The sequence below is a fragment of the Triturus cristatus genome, chromosome 5_2 (genome assembly GCF_964204655.1).
Source record: "Triturus cristatus chromosome 5_2, aTriCri1.1, whole genome shotgun sequence".
Lineage (NCBI taxonomy): Eukaryota > Metazoa > Chordata > Amphibia > Caudata > Salamandridae > Triturus > Triturus cristatus.
The window spans coordinates 1,095,846,196-1,095,863,117 of NC_140588.1; the positions used below are offsets into that span (position 1 = coordinate 1,095,846,196).

The 16,922-nt window shown below is 54.9% G+C and overlaps 1 pseudogene; it reads right to left on the minus strand.

Annotated features, from left to right (window-relative positions):
- LOC146829750 (neuroguidin-like) overlaps positions 1 to 12,452 on the minus strand; it is a 72,760-nt pseudogene extending 60,308 nt beyond the window's left edge.
- Positions 12,453 to 16,922: the final 4,470 nt, after the last annotated feature.

Genomic DNA, 16,922 nt, shown 5'->3' on the forward strand with positions numbered 1-16,922 from the left:
GGTGCCAGGAGAAGATGACTGAACAGATGCGGGTGGGGCTCGACCGCATGGCAGCCAAACTAGATGCCAAACTAGATTAGCAGGATCCCAGCCAGACTCAGTCGAAAACAGTGGGGGTAACTATAAGAAGCAGATCCAACTCTCCTACACCCATGCACTCCAGCAATCCCTCTGTTACTACCCATGCACTCCACCAATCACCCAAACAGCATCATGTACTTATCTAATCACTCAACCAAAACCTAAGCATTTATAAAATCAACATGCACTCCCCTTGCAGTACTCTAATTATGCAGTCAGTACCCATGTACTCATGCAATGACCCAGGCACTAACACATGCACTGCTACAATCCCCTTAGCACTACTCATGCAGTCCAGGCATCTCCTTCTCTCTACTCATGCACTCCTCCAATCACCCAGCCAGCACCATGTACTTATCCAATCACTCTGCAAAAATCCAACCACTTATAAATTCACCATACACTCGCCTTGCAGTACTCTAATCATCCAATCAGTAGCCATGTACTCATGCAACGACCCAGGCACTAACACATGCACTGCTACAATCCCCTGAGCACTATCCATGCAGTCCAGCCATCGCCCTGTCACTACCCATGCACTCCTCCAATTACACAGTCAGCACCATGTACTTATCCAATCACTCAGCCAAAATCCAAGCACTTATAAATTCACATTGCTCTCTCCTTGCAGTACTCTCATCATCCAGTCAGTACCCATGTACTTATCCAATCACTCTGCCAAAACCCAACCACTAAAAAATTCACCATACACTCTCTTTGCAGCACTCTAATCATCCTGTCACTACTCATGCACTCATGCAATGACCCAGGCACTATCTCATGCGCTGCTATAATCCCCTGAGCACTACCCATGTAGTCCAGCTATTGCCCTGTCACTACCCATGCACTCCTCCAATCACCCAGCCAGCACCATGTATTTATGTAATGTCCCAGGCACTAACACATGCACTGCTACAATCCCCTGGGCACTTCCCATGCAGATCTTTAACCACCTACATACTACTGATTCAATTCCTCCAATTACCCAGGTAGTGCCCATGTACTCCATAAATCCCTCTGTCACTACCCATGCACTCCTCCAATCACACATCCAGCATCATGTACATATCCAATCACTCCACCAAAACACAAGCAGTTATAAAATCACCATGCTCTGTCCTTGCAGCACTCTAATCATCTTGTCACTACCCATGTACTCATGCAATGTCCCAGACACTAACACTTGCACTGCTACAATCCCATGCACTACCCATGCAGACCTCTATCCACCTACACACTACTGATTCACCCCTCCAATTACCTAGGTAGTACTCATGCACTCCAGCAATCCCTCTGTCACTACCCATGCACTACTTCAATCACCCATCCAGCATCATATACTTATCCATTCACTCCGCCAAAACGCAAGCAGTTATAAAATCATAATGCACGGTCCTTGCAGCACTCTAATCATGCATTCACTACCCATGTACTCATGCAATGACCCAGGCACGAACACATTCACTGCTACAATCCCCTGAGCACTACTCATGCAGTCCAGGCATCTCCTTGTCACTACTCAAGCACTCCTCCAATCGCCCAGCCAGCAGCATGTACTTATCCAATCACTTCGCCAAAACCCAAGCACTTATAAATTCACCATACACTCTCCTTGCAGTACTCTCTTCATCCAGTTAGTACCCATGGACCAATGCAATGACCCAGGCACCAACACATGCACTGCTACAATCCCCTGTGCACTACCTATGCAGACCTCTATCCACCTACACACTACTGATTCACTCCTGCAATTACCCAGGTAGTACCCATGCAGTCCAGCCATCGCCCTGTCACTACCCATGCACTCCTCCAATCACCCAGCCAGCACCATGTACTTATCCAATCACTCTGCCAAAATCCAAGCATTTATAAAATCACCGTGCACTCTCCTTGTAGCACTCTAATCATACAGTCACTACTCATGCAATGACCCAGGCACTAACTCATGGCAAATACAGAGGAGGTCATGCTAATCACAGGGGTACCCCAACGCATAGTGTTCCCTAGTGTGTGTTAGTGCTTTCTGCATTTGTCCTGCTTCTTTCTGTGCTTTTCTTCCTCTTTCTTCACATGTCCTACCTTTGTAGGCATAGTTAGAAATTAGCCGTTAAAAAAACCTTTGAAATTCACTGAAAAAACCATAGGTTTCAGGGACGTTATAGTTAGAAATTAGCATTTAAAAAACCTTAGAAATTCACTGAAAAAAACACAGGTTTCAGGGACGTTATAGTTAGTTGGACATTTCACCTGTACAAAACCAGAGAAATTCAGCCGTTATAGTTAGTTCAGCTAACTATAACTCGCGCCCCCGTAATGCACTGGGGTGCCAGGAGAAGATGGCTGAACAGATGCGGGTGGGGCTCGACCGCATGGCAGCCAACTAGATGCCATACATGGGTGTCTCAGTCCCATCAAGGACCACTCACAGTCATGAACGGACACCCACAGTCCGCTCCATGCTCTACAACGATCCATGGATGACATCGCTGGAGTCCTGACTAGGAGACAAGAACAACTGTCTAGTCCGAGCGGCTCCGTCGATGTCACCCGGGAGTTGGGACATATGCTGAGGATCATGGAGAACATGGATCGGACGCAGGCGGAAAGTGCAGCTGCCACGGCTGCACACCAGCGAGAGGTAGCTGGGTTCCTGTAGTAAAGAAGGTAGTCCTGTCCAGGTAGTATCTTTAAGTATTTATTCCAAGTGAGATCTTAGAAGAAGAGAAGTAGAAGAGAGCCCCACCAGGAGCAGCCTCCCTGCTGCTCAGCCCATACACCAACTGACATTCTCACTCATCCAACATTCTGCAGTCACCTCTCACACCAACATTCCACTCCACATGCACACTGGCTGAGCAGCAGGTATCCTCAATGCCCTGAAGCCCATCCTCATGGCATTGCTGCAACAAGGCCTGGCGCTGATGACTGCTGCTGCTACCTCTCCATCCACATCTCCGCCCCCTGAAGTGTCAGTGCCACACAGTGCGGCAGACATTCCACCTGCGGCCCCTGAGGCGTCACTGCCACACAGTGCTGGGGGCAGGACACCACCACCCACATGTGAGGCACATGAAATAGCAGAGGACGAAGATGCGGATGAATCTGCCTTGGTGGTAAGAAGGAAGCGGTAGCATTCATCTCCGCCATATGGCCTGTTCCTGCTTGGTTCTGCCCTTTGCATCATCACCTTCCACTTTCCCCCGATACACTCTGCGACACTCATCTTGGACCTCGACATGAACTGCCATATTCTGTTTTGTTACCAATGACACAGCAATCAGACTGCGGACTGGACTCTTCCTCTTCCGATGAACTTGTCATTCCCTAAAGGACTATGGCTGGCCCTCCACGTGCCAACAATGTAAAGTGGGGTATGCGTAGCCCTGTACTGCTCCAGCTACAACACTCCACTGAATGTGAATTAAACATTCATTTTTACACAGATGAGTCATGTCTATGATCATTCAAGTGTGGAAGTATGGATGGATGTAGGGTCAGTGAGTCCCCCCTTACGTCCATGCTGCTCATGTTGTGGGACTTGAGTCACAGGGTTCTACATTGCCGATTGCGGTCCGGGTGGCGCTTACACTACAACAGAGACACACGCATTATTTACTTCTTTGTACAGGCCAGGACGGAACCACGCCCAGTGCCCCGGGTCATTGTTCACACCCTGTTGGACCCGGCCTCGTAGAATGGCCCTCCGTGCCCCCGCACCACCGAAACCTGGTACCTGCAGCCCAAGCACACGGCCCAGCCGACCCTCCCCACCAGGACACCCGCACCGACCCCGGACATCCCCGTCCATGGCCCCTCTCCTTTCGGCCACCCCGGGCCCGCGTGCCCACTTCATGCACCAAGATGGCCGCCCGGCCCCAGCGCGACCCGGGCCTAGAGGCGCCACTCCGGCTGGAGGACATCATGCTTCCAGGGGATGAGAGAGGGAGGAGCAGTTTCTATCGCACCTCTGAACTCCCCTGGGACGATGGGTTTCGATCGGCCCTCCGGCCTCCCTGCGGGCTGGCTCCGTGCCTGCTGGGTGTCTGGGACTCCTCCCGACCCGGCCCTGAAAGGATCAAAAGACAATAGCAGGAAATCCCGACAAGCGACCCCCAGGTGAAAAGACCCCTGCCTGCACAGACTCCGGACATCAAAGAGGGGTCGACCTATAACAAGGGGTGCTCTGGGTCTGTCCGGTAGATTCGACGCTGGAACAACGAGAGCCTGCTGAGTGACTCGCGGCTCCTCGAAGATCGTAACACCTCCGAACTTGTGCCTAAGCCTGCTGAGTGACTCGCGGCTCCTGGAAGATCGTAACACCTCCGAACTTGTGCCTAAGCCTGCTGAATGACTCGCGGCTCCTGGAAGATCGTAACACCTCCGAACTTGTGCCTGAGCCTGCTGAGTGACTCGCGGCTCCTTGAAGATCGTAACACCTCCGAACTTGTGCCTAAGCCTGCTGAGTGACTCGCGGCTCCCTGAAGATCGTAAGACCTCCGAACTTGTACCTGAGCCCGCTGAGTGACTCGCGGCTCCCCCAGACTCTCACGGTCCCGCCGGACCCCGACTACGACCACGTATCCCCCAGCTCGAGGATTGTGAGCTGTGCGCCGGATACGTCCCTGCTTGAACTTTTGCCAAAGACTGTCCCGCTACCCCCTACCTTTCCGAGACTCTTGAGCCCGTGCTCACCTTGTACATATTTGCCGTGATAACCTACTTGATAAAGCTTGTTTTCTGAGAATACCCCGTGTGGTTACTCTGTGTCGTGTGGTGCCAGAAGTACGATCCTAGCTGCGAGATTCCTCCCCCTGGGGAGTCTCCCGCCAGTGCCCGGCTACGATACTACGAGGGTGGGTCTCAGGGTAGTCAGGACCCCCTTCCGGGCTCCTCTGAGGTCGCCGTCTAACATTGGTGGCAAGCGACGGGATTCGGGCCCATCACCTAGAGATCGTACCGTGAACAACGGACGCACTACCGACAAAGATGGCAGAAGGAAGCGCCATGAGCCCCGCAGAAACCAACGCCAACAGGGTGTTCCAGGTGGAGCATCTAGAAGAATATACACACAAGGAGCTGAAGCAATTTTGCAAAGAACTTAAAATCGCTACCACTGGTCTCAACACTAAGGAAGATTTGCAGAAAGCACTGAAAACTTGGGTGGAGACCGGGGCCTCCCGCCCGGAAGGCACGAGGGAGCGCAGCTTAAAGGAACTCGAGCTCAAGGCCCGAAACGAGGAAGCCCTTCCTCGTTTCGGGCCTTGAGCTCGAGTTCCTTTAAGCTGCGTTCGTGCTCTAGTTGGAGCTTCCTTCCTTCGTGCTCCCGTTGGAGCTTTTTCTCCTCCAGTTCGCCTTGTACACGCATTTGTTCTACTGCTAGCTTTTTTTCCGCTAACTTCAATTCGCCCTCAATTTTGAGTTTGGCTAGCTCTAGTTCATGATTGCGGCTTCTCTCTCTGTCCGCGAGTTCTTCTGGGGATAAGCCCCCGTCTGGTACGATGCCTCGCACCTGATTGCTGCCGCTTTCACTTTGGGGAGGTTCGGTTTCGTCGGGGCGCTCCCCCGTGCCTTCCGGGCGGGAGGCCCCGGCGGAACAGAAGGTCCACATCCCGAAGGATGTGGTCAAGGAATATTATAAAAATGATGACATTCAGCAATGGTTTCGGGCCTACGAGGTCGCCATGACCTCCCATCGGGTCCCGCAGAAGGACTGGGGGGCGGGGTTGTGGGGGCGGTTTCTGAGCGAAGGAAGGGACACCCTGCTCGACCTACCCCTCTCCCTGCAGACCTCCTACAGCCACATGAAAGAGGCTCTACTCACAAGATACGGCCTCACCCCAGAAATGTACCGTCAACGGTTCCGGGACTGCAGGAAGATCCCGGGCACCACATGGGTGGAATATGTAAACTTTTTCAGTCGGGCCTTCGATGGGTGGATCAAGGGCAGCAAAGTCACCACCCTTGCCGAACTCACTGATCTCATGTTGTGGGAACATCTGGCTGCGAACTGCTTCATAGAACTACCTCAGCATCTGCTGGACAGCAAGCTCACAGATCCCCGGAAGCTGGCTGTGGAGGCCGACCGCTGTACCAACACCCGGGTCTCCCGGGGCATGGTAGGAGAGTACCCCCGAACCAGTCAGGGACCACCCCGCCAGAGAGGAGGAGGGAACCAGGGAGGGCCGAGAGAGTCCCAGCCTAGCCCCCCGAAGACACCACCTCCACCCTTCCCGGCGCCCCCTCCACCAGTGACCGGGCCCCCTGGGAAACGGGGACACCGGGTGACCGTCACATGTTTCCGCTGCCAGAAACCCGGGCACTACGCCAATGACCCAGAGTGCCCCATGGCCACCCAAGTCCCTCCGACGAGACAGATAGCCAACGTAGCCCTGGGGGAGGAGATTGAGGAAGCCGAGGAGTGGGAACCCGCAGCGATGGCCCTAGTATCCCTGGGAGATAGGGAGATGATCCCTGGTAGCCTCCTCCCCTCCAACACCCAGAAATATGGGCAGCTTGTCAAAATCAATGGCCACCAGGTAGAGGCCCTGCGAGACACCGGGGCCAGTATCACCGGTGTCCTCAGGCACCTAGTCCCCGAAGAGCAGATCCTCCCCAACGTCTTTTGCCCCGTAATATCCGCAGACAATAGAGAGAGTATGTGCCAGGTAGCCCTGGTGCCATTTGAGTGGGGAGGGGTGATAGGTAAACTCAAGGTGGCCGTAAGAACCTCCCAGCCGGTCGACTGCCTTTTAGGGAACGACCTAGAGAGTTCCCCATGGAAGCAAGTAGAGCGTAAGGCCCACCTGGGAATGATGGGACTCCCCGAGTGGGTGTGCGCCACCACCCGATCTATGTCCGCCCGACTCACTCCCCAGAGGGAAGTCGAAAGCACCCCGATCGAAGAGACCAGAACAGTCCCCGCCGAGGGTCCTTCCGTCCCCCCATCAGAAGGGTCCGTCGCTAGCGACGAACCCGCACCATCCGACCCCGCCCCGGTCCCTGAGTTAGGAGATCTACCCGAGTTGGCCCAATGGCGCCACGAGGGCGGGCCCACCCGGGAAGAGTTTTGCAGGGAGCAAGCCACTTGTCCTTCCCTGGTCGGGCTGCGGCGCCAGGCCGAGGGCCAAGCCGCAGGTGACCAGACCGGGACGCACCGAATCTATTGGGAGAATAGCATCCTGTACAGTGAGCAGAAGTCGGTGGAGCTGGGGTCCGGACGGGTACTGGTGGTACCCCTCCGCTTCCGAGATTTCCTCCTGGGTTTAGCCCACGACGTCCCCCTCGCCGGCCACCTGGGACAGGACAAGACCTACAACCGTCTTGTGACCCATTTTTATTGGCCTAAAATGAGAGCAGCAGTAGAGGCCCATTGCAAGTCCTGCCCCACGTGCCAGGCTAGTGGGAAGAGTGGAGGGAAGCTCAAGGCTCCCCTCCAACCCTTCCCGGTCGTCAGTACCCCCTTTCGAACGAGTCGGGATCGACATCGTGGGACCACTGGACCCCCCCACCTCCCAAGGTCACCGTTTCATCTTGGTCCTAGTGGACCACGCCACCCGCTATCCGGAGGCTATTCCCCTGCGCACCATTACGGCCCCTGTGGTGGGCCGGGCTCTGATGGGGATCTTTTCCAGGGTGGGGTTTCCCCGCGAGGTCGTGAGCGATCGCGGCACTAATTTTATCTCAAGGTATATGACGTCCCTGTGGCAACAATGTGGGGTGTCCTATAAGTTCACCACCCCGTACCATCCCCAAGGAAACGGCCTAGTAGAAAGGTTTAATAGGACTTTGAAAGGGATGATCGCTGGCCTAGAAGAACCCCTCCGGCGTAAGTGGGACGTCCTGCTCCCTTGCCTCTTGTTCGCTTACCGAGAGGTCCCCCAGAAGTCACTAGGATTCAGCCCGTTTGAATTACTCTATGGGCACCCCGTCCGAGGTCCCCTCAGTTTGGTTAAGGAAGAGTGGGAGGCGGCACCCCAGACCACCCCCCGAGATGTGTTCCAATACGTCCTGGCCCTCCGGAACCAGACCAGGAAGTTCCGAGAACTGGCCGAGGCCAACCTGGAGGCGAGTCAAGAAGAAAGGAAACGCTGGTACGACCAGAATGCCACTCTGGTCGAGTTCCAGCCGGGCCAGCAGGTGTGGGTCATGGCCCCCGTGAAGCCTGGCACCCTCCAGGACCGATGGACTGGGCCTTACAAAGTGGTTGAGCGGAAGAGTCCCGTCACATACTTGGTGGACGTCCAGTCGCCTCGGGACCCCCTCCGGGTCCTGCACGTGAACCGCCTCAAGCCTCATTTTGTGCGGACAGAACTGAGCCTCCTGCTAGCCACCGATGACGGGGCCGAAGATGAGTCGGATCCCCTCCCGGACCTCCTGTGTGTCAAGGAGCAGGATGGCTCCGTGGAAGGAGTGAACCTCTCCCCAGCCCTCACTGCCCAGCAACAAGCGGACTGCCGCCAGCTCCTAAGACAATTTGCCGACCTCTTCTCTCTGACCCCCCGGGTCACCAACTGGTGTGTTCATGACGTGGACACCGGGGACAGCCCGCCGGTGAGACACCGAGCCTACCGGGTTCCTGACCGGGTCCGGTCCTGCATTCAAGATGAAGTCTCGAAGATGCTGACCCTGGGGGTGATTGAGCCCTCTGACAGTCCCTGGGCCAGCCCCGTGGTCCTGGTCCCGAAAGCAGCGGCCCCCGGTGTCGCCCCCGAGCTCCGATTCTGCGTGGATTACCGGGGGCTCAACGACGTTACCAGAGCCGATGCCCACCCCATCCCACGAGCAGACGAACTCATTGACCGGCTAGGGGCAGCCCGGTTCCTCAGCCCTTTCGACCTCACCTGCGGATACTGGCAGATTGCGCTCACCGAAGGGGCCAAGGAGCGGTCCGCCTTCTCCACCCCCGACGGGCACTACCGCTTCCACGTAATGCCCTTCGGGATGAAAAATGCCCCGGCCCCTTTCCAGCGACTGGTGAATAGGGTCCTGGCCGGGTTGGAACAGTTCAGCGCGGCCTATCTAGACGATATCGCTGTCTTCAGTTCAGAGTGGAGTGAACACCTCCAGCACCTCCGGAGGGTGCTAACCGCCCTGCGCCAGGCAGGCCTCACAGTAAAAGCCAGCAAGTGCCAGATCGGGCAAGGCTCCGTAGTCTACCTGGGGCACCAGGTCGGGAGCGGCCAGGTCGCCCCCCTACAGCCAAAGATCGACGCCATCCTGGCCTGGGAACCACCCATCACCCAAACGGAGGTCCGAGCCTTCCTGGGACTCACAGGCTACTACCGACGATTCATTCGGGGGTATGGCAGCCTTGTCGGCCCTCTCACCGAACTCACATCTAAAAAACAGCCAAAGAAGGTGCAGTGGACGGCTGCCTGCCAGGAGGCTTTCGATGCTCTAAAAAAGGCCATGTGCACTGCTCCCGTCCTCCAGGCTCCCGACTATGCCAAGGAGTTCATAGTCCAGACCGATGCCTCCGAGCATGGCATTGGGGCCGTCCTGTCCCAAGTGAATGACCAAGGCCTAGACCAGCCCGTCGCCTTCCTCAGTCGGCGGCTGTTGCCCCGAGAACAGAGGTGGAGCACCATAGAGCGCGAAGCCTTTGCCGTGGTCTGGGCACTCAAAAAGCTACGACCCTACCTGTTCGGCACGCATTTCAGAGTCCAAACTGACCATCGGCCCTTGCGATGGCTCATGCAGATGCGAGGAGAAAACCCCAAGCTACTGCGGTGGTCAATCTCCCTCCAGGGGATGGATTTCACCGTAGAACACCGCCCTGGTACGGACCACGCCAACGCTGACGGCCTCTCCCGGTTCTTCCGCCTCAGCGAAGAGAACCCCCCAAGATGATGGGCAGTTCTCTCCGGCTTTCAGCTGGGGGGGACGCGTGTTGGACCCGGCCTCATAGAATGGCCCTCCGTGCACCCGCACCACCGAAACCTGGCACCTGCAGCCCAAACACCCAGCCTAGCCGGTCCTTCCTACCAGAACACCCGCACCCGACCCGGACATCCTCGTCCATGGCCTCTCTCCTTTCGGCCACCCCGGGCCCGCGTGCCCACTTCATGCGTCAAGATGGCCGCCCGGCCCCAGCGCGACCCTGACCTAGAGGCGCCACTCCGGCTGGAGGACATCACACTTCCAGGGGATGAGAGAGGGAGGAGCAGTTTCTATCGCACCTCTGGACTCCCCTGGGACGATGGGTTTCGATCGGCCCTCCGGCCTCCCTGCGGGCTGGCTCCGTGCCTGCTGGGTGTCTGGGACTCCTCCCGACCCGGCTCTGAAAGGGATCAAAAGACAATAGCAGGAAACCCCGACAAGCGACCCCCAGGTGACAAGACCCCTGCCTGCACAGACTCCGGACATCAAAGAGGGGTCGACCTATAACAAGGGGTGCTCTGGGTCTGTCCGGTAGATTCGACGCTGGAACAACGAGAGCCTGCTGAGTGACTCGCGGCTCCTCGAAGATCGTAACACCTCCGAACTTGTGCCTAAGCCTGCTGAGTGACTCGCGGCTCCTGGAAGATCGTAACACCTCCGAACTTGTGCCTAAGCCTGCTGAGTGACTCGCGGCTCCTGGAAGATCGTAACACCTCCGAACTTGTGCCTGAGCCTGCTGAGTGACTCGCGGCTCCTTGAAGATCGTAACACCTCCGAACTTGTGCCTAAGCCTGCTGAGTGACTCGCGGCTCCCTGAAGATCGTAAGACCTCCGAACTTGTACCTGAGCCCGCTGAGTGACTCGCGGCTCCCCCAGACTCTCACGGTCCCGCCGGACCCCGACTACGACCACGTATCCCCCAGCTCGAGGATTGTGAGCTGTGCGCCGGATACGTCCCTGCTTGAACTTTTGCCAAAGACTGTCCCGCTACCCCCTACCTTTCCGAGACTCTTGAGCCCGTGCTCACCTTGTACATATTTGCCGTGATAACCTACTTGATAAAGCTTGTTTTCTGAGAATACCCCGTGTGGTTACTCTGTGTCGTGTGGTGCCAGAAGTACGATCCTAGCTGCGAGATTCCTCCCCCTGGGGAGTCTCCCGCCAGTGCCCGGCTACGATACTACGAGGGTGGGTCTCAGGGTAGTCAGGACCCCCTTCCGGGCTCCTCTGAGGTCGCCGTCTAACACCATGCATCTGTTAATGGAACCTGTGTATAATCAGCAGGTAATGCTTTCAAATCATCGTAAGGAGGATCAGTGGGTTCAGCTTGTGCTGCTGCGATCTGTGTGTAAGCCGTAGGCCTCCTGTTCGAACAGTACGAAGATGTCACTGCTGATGGAATACTCTCTGATCTGAGCACACACATCTTTGTGCGACATGCGGCTTAGAGGCTCATTTAAGATATCTTTGTTGGCTCGGTGCCTGCTGCACAGATCTCTGCAGGCCACATTTTCAATCGGAAGTCACACAGAAGGGCAGGTTGGTAACGGCACCAGGTATGTATGTGACATATAAGGCCACTGATTCTAGCAAAGAGGGAGTTTCTGCTTCTGTTGAAGCGGTCTGCCTGTTGTAGTATCCGGCTGGATACATTCTAGTGTTCCGCCTGTGATGTAAGACACACTTCACACCCAGCCACCACAGGCGTCACCGGTCAGGTGACCCTGTTTATAAAAGGGGCCGGGGGCACGTGCCCTGGCCCAGTTGTTGCACCATACTATACTGTGTTTTGTCCGTGCCTCCACGTCATGTGGGCCTGAGGCCCAACACCACATTGGCGACGAGGCGGGTCGCTAACCCCGCATGCCTGCTGCCATGCTTCATCGTCCCTCGTGGGGGAAGGAATGAGCCGGACTGGTGGCAACCCCCTCGGCGCTGTCCATGGCCACCGATGACCGCAGTGGTGATCGGACGCGACGCTACTCTCCAGAGCGGCAACCAAGTCTAGATGCATCTCATCCCCCCCCCATATCAGAGACGGAGGAGGGTGAACAGGCTATCCCGATGTAGGCGAGAACAACCAACATTGCCCCGTTCTTCTCGCCAGTTCAGCCGGCCTTCACCCAGCAGCAAACCGTCAGCGTCACCTGCTGGTCACCCACTGCACACGCACCCCTACCACTCGAGGTCTGCGGTCGGAGGACAAACGGCCACAACCAGCACATACAGATATCCCATAGTAGCTCATCTGCTGAAGCACAGAGAGGCCGCTACCCCACTGTCCAGACTCCACCATGAGGCCGGCGGCATTAGCGAGGCATCACAACGCCTAGTGCCGGCATATCTGTGACATCAGAGGCCCGCGGTACCGGCACATCCGTGACATCAGAGGCCCGCGGTTCCGGCACATCCGTGACATCAGAGGCCCGCGGTTCCAAGGCAGACTGCCGGGGCCGCTGAGCTGACACGCGACACTGCCATCTAGTGGCCATCGGATATACTGCACCCCAAACACATGAACACGTTACAGGGAAATGCACGCCATGAGACACACAGACTGTGGTGATCCTTAAGCATACCGTGCTGCGCCACTTACTAGAGTGACTTGTAGAAGGAAGCATAACCCAGATTAGCAGCCAGAAAAGACTTAGGACCTAGTAGTACCACACAACCACCTTGCAGTAGCATCTCCACCCCAGTGTGGTGTCCAGTTTCGGCAACACTGCCAAACACTAGCAAGCAGGAAGGACAGTTAGCAAGTGCCCGGAGCCACGCTGACGCGCTGCCACCCTGAAGAGCTGATGCAACCGGACGTCTGCCGAGCCACGTAGTGCTCACTGCAAGGCACCAGCAGGTATCCTCATCTTGCCCACGGCCTACAGCGAGTAAAGCTGGGAGTCGTCCACACCCTGCAGCACGAGCATCCACTCTGGCAGACTGTCGTTGAGAAGCAGGAAACTCTAAACGGGCACTACCCTGCTAGGCTGCAACCACGTGTCTCCAGAAGGCTCTCCAGAAACTCTGCTGCATGCACAACATGCCCCCAACGGGCTGCCTCTCCGTCAGAAGGAGGAGAAATACCACGCCACACTCTAGAGCCCCAGCACAGCAAGACATGCCCTCAGAGAGGGACGCTTAGAGAGGGGCCCTCTGCACCCTGCAAGTGAGAGCAGCAAGGACACCCTCAAAAGACAGCAAAGTCTCCAGGTAGCTGCCACGCCTTGAGACACAAGGAAAACCGGTTTCGAGTTTGACTCTGCCTCAAGCAAGGACACTGCGACACAAGCCCCCACTAGCAGGAGTGGACAACTGTAGGAGAGTAGGATCTGCACTTATGTTGCCCCCACTTTTTTTCTGATGTATATACTGGTTTCTGGCTATAGAATGGCTGGGTCCCTGCTAATCAGGGCCCCAGTATCTCTGTTCTCTCTAAACAACTTGGTGTGCATATTAGGTGCACTAGTGATTGGATACTGTGGTACCTTATGAGCCCCTAGTATATGGTACCTTAGGTACCAAGGGCCTAGGTACATCACAGGCCTACCAGGGGCTGAAGCATGTATTATGCCACCCCTGGGAAGCAGACTCAATCTGACACCACAGGCCTGCTACTGCAGCCTGGGTGAGGTAGTGTTAGCACTCCTCACTAAGGTATAGGTTCCTATATCTCACCATACACACACATATAAACCTATCAGTCACCCCTATGGCAGGCCCTATCAATCCTGAGGGCAGGGTGCTTGGTTTACAATGTGAGGGGGTGCCTCTGCCTGCGCATGGCCCCTCTGCAGCTGGCAGAGTCTATTCTCTGTGGCTGTTTGTGGATGCGGTTAAACCATATACTCTTAAGTGCATTATAACCTAGCGGTAAATGCTAACTTTGGGATGGCTGCATCAAAACATGTCGTGTTTGGTGTCAAACAACTTGGAATCATACCCCCATGCCAGTAACTGGTGTGGGAGTATGATCCCACCCTTCTAGAGGGGAAGACATGTACCTACTGTGGTATCACGGTAGAAATCTGAAAGAGCCCTGGCATCACAAAATGGATGCCACCAGCACAGACACTGGGCTGCCCTCCTGCTGCTGACCGAAACTCGCAGTGGAGGAGGCCCAACAATAGGCATCCTGTCACAGGGAGGTGTCACCACCTTCCAGACAGGATTTAGTGTATCGGGGCTGGGTGGGTGCACTCCTAGAGTGCTCTGAAGTCCTGCACTGGGGGAGCAGTAGGCTCCTCTGTGCATATGGCAGCTCAAACTGGTTCAGGGGCTACCTGTCCCTGCTCTGGCGCGAAACTGGACAAAGGGAAGTGGGTGTAACCACCCCCTACCCTGACCCTCCCAGAGGAGTGGTCATAGAGCTAGTCCCTCCCTTTCTTTTAGTACAAGATAGGGAACCCTTGCCATGGCAAACTAGATAACCCTGGATGACGCTCTACAAAGAAGAATCCTGGACTTTCGACATTCCACTACCTTTGGAAGACGGAAGAATCTCCCTTGGAGTCAAGGATTGACTCCCCTGCACCTGAAACTCTTATCAACGGTCGCAAACTTTCCCGCTCCTGCCGGAGTTCGAAGTCCCTGCAGCCCCAGAAGTGGATTTCCTGACTTCTCGACGGCCATTGTGAGTCCCCAGCAGAGCTGAGGTGAGTGGACCCCACGAGTGACGAGGAACAGCAATACCCGGGTACCGTGCACTATTGTCGAGTGCAACCCCTTCACGACGTTTTACGAACTTGTGCATTGGACCATCTCTGGCCCAAGCCTCCAGCAGGTGTTGCAGCGAAAATCAGAGGCCTACCCCGTCCCGAGTGACCATGGGCTCCTGTGAAGCATTTCCTCAAGAGGCGTCTTCGCGATCCCTTGCCCGTTGGCTTGTGGGTCCCCCAAAGACTTTCTTATCGACTTAAAGGGCTCCCTGGTTGCTCCAGGCCTGCCCTCACTCACCCTCGCTGGTCTGCACCATTGACCTTCTTCGATTTCCACGAGACTTGCTGTTGGCAATGCTTGTTGGCTCCAATCCGGTTGCCGACACCGCAGTCAGCTGCAGACGTCGTAGGACACTCCGAATCCAGCTGCTGGTCATCGTCGATCTCTCCTGGACCTCGTGAGCGAAGAGTCAAAACACCCTTGATCACCTGAAATCACCCGACATCCGTGGGCATCCATCTTCCTGGCCCCGGGTCACTGGCTAGTGACTGTGAACACTGTCCCTTCAATTTTCAGGTCTTCTACATCTTGAATCCAGCCTTGGATTCCACCGGACACTTCTTCAGTCTTCCAAGCAGCAAATCTTCCTTGGCTTCCATAGAAAACAGCGACGCGACCCGACACCAAAAGACACCTATGCACCCGGCTTCCCTAGGTGAGGTAACTCGTGCACTCCGGTGTCCTAGTGTGTGTTGGCCCTCGAAGTACTTACCTTGTAAGTGGCTTGCTTGTAGACTTCCTCGAAGTACCCTAAAACTTTAAAAATCCAACCGCGACTTGCACCATTGGAATCAATAGGGAACCCACGGCTGTGTTCTCACACTGCACGCGCCTCCCGTGGGTCTGTTACTTACCTGCTTTCACTGCAGCAGTGAAGCCACAGCGATTCTACAGGCCCTAGGCCTTGACATTTTGCAAGCCGACTTTCCTAAACCTCTTTTTTAGTATACGGTCGGGACTCCCCTAGGGCCCCAGCCATATTTGTGCTTAACTTATTGTGAAACGTTTATATTTGAATGTGTTCCTGGCTTCTAATCTCATAAAGAGATTAGTAGAGTGTGTCTAGAAATAAATACATATATATTTGATATATATACCTGTGTGGTATCCTTTCATTTGGTAATTCAAGAGATTATAAGGTAAAACAAGCTGCTTTACATTCCTCTAAGACTTAGCCTGAAGGCTGCTCTCGACAGCTACCACTAGGATAGCTTTCTTTAAAAGGTTGTCTTAAACCTATCTACCATAAGAGTCGAATTGGACTTGTGCAAGGTGGCCACTATAACTAGTGACCAGCATATGCCAGGCCAACTTCTCACATTGGTGGGCAGCGTGTGGGATTCGAGCTTGCCATTGTTTTACCAGAAAATCTCTATTTGAATTACTAACTGAAAACCACTAAAGGTACTCAAGGTACATATAAAAGTCAAGCTTAGTATCAATAAGTTCTACTGAACTTAGAGCTGTTTGTGAAGGGATAGCACACCCTTGCTACAGCTCAAGCTAGGATCAGTAGGCCACAAACTAGTGTAGGTAGTGCAACACTGCATAACACTAGAATGTCCTCAAGGGATGGAGCCAGTGGGTCCACCCGCCCCAATATAAGGACATGACCTTCTTTGACTTGAAGGCCATGTGTGTTGCAAGACACCTGGGATTAGGACAGAGTCCCTCCACACTACACCTGATAAATCTACTTATAGCAGATGATCTTAGGCTGGCTCTTGGAGCTGGTGGATCTGAATCAGGGGGTGAGTCAGCCATAGTCTCTGGGTCTGATGATGAAAATCAAGATGGCCTGGAGTCTGTGACTGAAGGGCCAGACCCACAAGGGTCTGCACGGGACAGAGGAATTCTCCCTAAGAGAGCTGACAGAGTGGAGGAGAGAGATAGGTCCTCTTCAAGGGAATCTGCCCACTCAAATCACTCTAGCAGAGAATCTGTCCATCAGAGGCACTCATACTTCCATAGAGAGACGTCCTCTGAAAGAAGGTACAAGATGCTCCAGTATGAGGAAGCTAGGCTTGCCCTCAGAACCAAGCAATTAGCCTTAGATAGAGAAGCCTTTGAGCTCCAGAGAGCTTCTAGAAAAGAGGGGTTAGAACCCCCTGGTGGCAGCCTAAGTGCCCCTAGAGGCAGATATTACATTCCAGACCATAGGAACCTGTCCAAGGTTGTTCCTCCCTACCAGAGTGGGGATGATTTCCACAAATGGATAACTGCTATGGAGAGGGCCTGTAAAGTTCAAC